Consider the following 4,673-nt stretch of genomic DNA (forward strand, 5'->3'; position numbering starts at 1 on the left):
TGCCAAGGCATGCTAGCACAGGAGCAGCTCTCAGTTTCTGCTGCATTTCCCCAACTTAACCAGGAACATCCTTGTGCCATACTGTGAGCCCTCTAGACCTGCTCCAGGGACTGCTGACGCTGCTAGATCCCTCCAAAAAGTGCCAAATGGTGCTTGGAGTGATCCAAGCCACGAGCATGGGGTCACAGAGCAGAGTTGGCAGGAGAAGCCAGCATGAAACCCAAAACCCAAACCCACTTCTTTGCACATATTCCCACTTGTGACTTGCCTGAACTGTGTAAAGCTCAACATCTTTTTTTATCTTCCACAGGATAGTCAGGTTTTTCTACTTCTGTCTTGGAAAAAACAAGTCTCTATTCTGGTGGCATGTGGGATTCAAGCCCATGACGATCCCAACACTCCCTGCACAAAGGATAAGAGACGTAACCGTGTGCTAGAGGGACTGCTTCACATCTCTCTCCACATCCAGCCTGGATGATGAAGTCCCTCAGTCCCACCAGAGTGTTCATACTGGGGTGTCCAATAGTGTTGGTCCCACAATATCTTGGCTGACAGCTCCCATCCCTGCTCCAAACAGATGGTCTAAAGGCCAGGATGGGGTTTGTGGCCTGAAAGAAAAAGGAGGCTCCTACCAGAAGTGGGGTTCGAACCCACGCGGGCATGCGCCCATTGGATCTTAAGTCCAACGCCTTCACCACTCGGCCATCCTGGTGGGCTGCCTGCTGTCCCCTGGCCAGCCAGGTCCTCTCCTCAAGGACACTCACCTCACCAAGCCACCAAAGTCCCAACTCAAGGCTCTTCCCGGGATCAGCAACATCTTCCTCTCCTCACCACTTCCTTTAAGGTCTCCAGCAAATCTGGCAAGGCACAGAAAGAAAAGCTGCCTGACTCCCTTTACTTATACCACACCAAAAAAACGTTTTCTGATCTCATGCATTTTCCAAACTTTCACAGATTTTCCCTCACATCCTGGTGATCCACCACCAAATAGCATCTGCTCAGACCATTTATCCACCCCAGCCAAACCAGGAGTTAACAGTTCTCACGGGCCATGGAGAACAGAATGGAGCCCACGTGCTATGCCAGACCATTGTGCCAGGAGCACAGGTATCTTTGGAGGTTGTCATCCTGACCCTGCTGGTGCCCAGAGGCACACGAGCAGCTCTGCCAGCCCACCAGCGCTCATTGCAGATGCCAAGCAGTTCTAGCACCATCCTTCCACCTTGGGTCCTGATCCTTACTCCCTCTGTAGTTCAGATTTTTGGGGGCATTTGGTCAGAAGAGACAGTGGGGAGATGAGTCCTTCTTTCTCCTTTGGGGTGAGGTACAGCTTCTATTTTGTCTAGCTTTTGTTTTGTTTTAAAAGAAAAAAAAAAAAAGCTCTCTGTTGACTCACATGAGATTCAAACTCACAGCCTCAAAACAGCTACATGCACTAAGTCTTTAGCCTTTAAGCCACAGCAACCTGATGTTTTACATCTCTTATTTCAGCCACTCTCACACTTCCCAGGCCAGCATCTCTACACAGGGCTGCCACTGCTTTACTGGGATTCTGCAACCCATTCCCAGTCTTGTCCCCTCCCAGAAGATCCCCAAATGGCCTGGCCTCCATGCACTGCCGTGCTTCCCATGATGCCCACTCAGAGAAACCTATTCATCAGAGCATCCCCTCTGCTGAAGACATACTGGAGCATCCTTCACTATGGGAAGGACTGGGAAGGCCCAATGCAGGATGCTGCAGCTCAGCAGAGGACTGGGTTAATCTACCACACATAAAAACCCTGCCAAGAGGAAATGTCACCTCTTGAGGTGCCAAGAGAGGACAGAAACATTCCCTGCTTCCCTTTACCCTTCCTATTACAGCCACAGCAGCCCACTACGCTGGTCTATGTGTGCAGAACGGCAGCTCAGCATCTCTGTACGCCTCCAGCTGCAGCACCCGCATTAATATCAAATGAAGTTGTGCTCACAAAGGGTGTTACGCTTGCCAGCTCCAGAGGAATCTGCTCCTAATGAGCGACTTCAAAGCATTAATGAGCTTGCAAAGCTCTCCTCTTCGTTTACAGAGCTGGACCTCGCACGCTTGGCATTAAGATAGGGGTCACCCGTCAGACGAAGAGAATGCGTGTGCATGTCGGCGAATATAATATATTTGTCATCCTCTAAGAAGCAAAGATTAATCATGCCCTCTCCTAGAGGAAGCTTTTATACCACATCTGCTCTTCACAGCATGGGGAGAAAGGAGCTGCCCTCAAGGACATCCATGACCTGCACTCCTCATATTCCCATAGTACCCAGCTTTGAAGTTAACACTGACTGTAATCCCATGGGTCCATCTGGGAAATGCTGCCTGAACTGGCATCCTGAGCGCTGAATAAAGCAGTAGGGTCACTTTCTCCAGGGATATCTCTCCCCTAGCCACATCCCCTTTGCTTCCCCTAGCTCACTGTAGCCTCTGGCTTGAAGCAGCCCCCAGTGCCTGCCTAACAGCCCTGTTGCACTCATTTAAGAACTGAAGCTGAGTCTCCAAGGCTGATCAAAATTTTAGAAGATTCTAAATATAATGCATAATCACAGCCTATAACCCTCAGCCAGGAGACAGCAGGCACACAGGCTGCTTAAGGAAGATGATTATGGACACATTCTGAAGTCAGAAAGGTGTTGTCCTTAGGTTCAGAAACACATTGGCAATGCTAACAGGGAAGCAGATCCTCCTCTCACTTCCCAGAAGAGATCTCTTGACACTCAGTGTCTATTCAGTAGATCTGTGTTTAATTTAAACAGCCACTGGAGGCAACTGCCATCCCACACGTTATTACTGCAGCTGGAGGGTGGCTGATAGGTAGTTAAGAAAAAGACAAAAATCCAAAGCCATGCAGTCATGAGCAAGGCAGGCTAAAAGTGGCACTTTGTAAGAGATTTCAAGACAAAACTTCTCTGCTTTACTAATGCGGGGGTGAAAATGATCTCTGCATCCTCACTTTAGAAACTGGCTGGCAGAGAGAAGCAGTAGGACGAGGTTCTCCTCCATGTTTTTTCTGTGCCCTCTCTTGCTATAAGAGCAGTTTGGTGCATAGGCATCAACCATCAGGAGCACAAAATGATGGCATGTTTGGCTCAGAGCAGCCCCACCAGGGTCATTTAGATGGAGTGAGACGCAACAGCTTGGCTTCTCCTTGCCCAACAGGCTTGCTGCTTATCACTCATATGCTGAGTACACGTAGCACTTAATAAGGAAGCTCTCTGAACTTTAAAAATAGAGTGCATCTAAAGACGCTGTCACACATAACTGCAAGCTTGTACCACATTTGGAAAGTAGCTGGAGCTCACTGACAAAAAGAACAGTGGAACAGGTTAATGTTACCGTGCAGCTGGTCCCCAGTAGCTTTCAGAATAAAGAAGCAAGCAAGCACAGAAGCTCACTCATCCTATTTCTGCTGCCTCTGAAGAGGCAGTTCAGGAAACCAAGCCGCCTCAATTGACATGCAGCTGGCTTTCCTTCAGAAGGACTCAGAGATGCACGTTATAGGCTTACAGGTGGAAGTTTGTTCTCTGCAGAATGTGACATGATGCCCCACTGCTTGATGGCTCTATAGCTCAAGAGGAAAGCTTTTCCATGAACCTTGCATATAGCTGCATTTAGCCAGAAGAAGCAAAGACCTGGTTCTGTGGGCACACAGGCAGGATTAAAAACCAATGGCCTCGTGAAGGATATTTACCCCAGAGGGAAAGCACATTTTCTTTGTTGATTAAGTTCCATGGCAGTAAGTGATAGCAAATAATGCATTACTTTCTCCTGTTCAGGAATGATCTTCCACCTGTTTGCTATTTTCCACAAGCTATCGTTACTTTAAATTACCCTCTCAGCATTTTCCAAAAATATCTTTTGGACAACAGATAGGATCTCTAAAATAAATTAATCTTGAGGACTCAAAACACTTCAGCTTCACATCATTGCTTCTTCTTTGGTTCTGAATGGGCTTCCATTGTAAATGTTGATGGTTTAGCATTTCAAAGCCATCACCTTCCTAGACTGTCATTCCAATATGTATTCTGGACAGGATGCTTGTGTAGCTCATCAAGGTTTTACCTTTATTTAGCCCAGACAAGATATTGAGAAAGAAACCATCACAGACTCATCTCTCCCTGTCACTGTTCCAAACATCATCAAATACAGCACAGAGAAATGAGTCACAGCTGTGCAGAAAAGAAAGCTCAAGAACACACTGAGGATCACAGGGATGTGAAATTGGTATCTCAGATGTTGGGTGCCCAAACCATGAAGACAAAAAGGGACCCAATGCAAATGAGACATTCAGTGCATATTCATCTAGTCTTGCCAAGTGCCATCTGCCAGACTTTTTCTACAGCCATTGCAGAGAGAAAAACATTCAAAGAGGGCTTCATCCCATCTAGGGCATCTAAAGAGGGTGAAAATCATGCTTTCTGGAACAGAAGCAAAGGAACAAAGTTCATTTGATTAGCTTAAGCTAGACACCTATTTGCAGGTAACAAGGTTCAGGAGCTGTTGTATCTGCCTGTGGGAGAGGTCCTTACAACGGATTGAACAACCAGCACCAGAGGCTTTTAACGAATTGGAAGCCTGGTTGGTTCTAGTTCAAGGCAGATGATCTCTGAAGATCCCTTAAAACTCCATACCTGAATTTCACCAG

General features: G+C 47.1%; 1 non-coding gene across 1 annotated transcript; it reads right to left on the bottom strand.

Annotated features, from left to right (window-relative positions):
• Positions 1 to 629: 629 nt before the first annotated feature.
• TRNAL-UAA lies at positions 630 to 712 on the bottom strand. Its single transcript has one exon. It is a non-coding gene; the product is annotated as a tRNA-Leu (tRNA).
• Between the last annotated feature and the right edge of the window lie 3,961 nt (positions 713 to 4,673).

This window comes from Lagopus leucura, unplaced genomic scaffold (genome assembly GCF_019238085.1).
Source record: "Lagopus leucura isolate 7727_CA_CO unplaced genomic scaffold, USGS_WTPT01 Super-Scaffold_100026, whole genome shotgun sequence".
Lineage (NCBI taxonomy): Eukaryota > Metazoa > Chordata > Aves > Galliformes > Phasianidae > Lagopus > Lagopus leucura.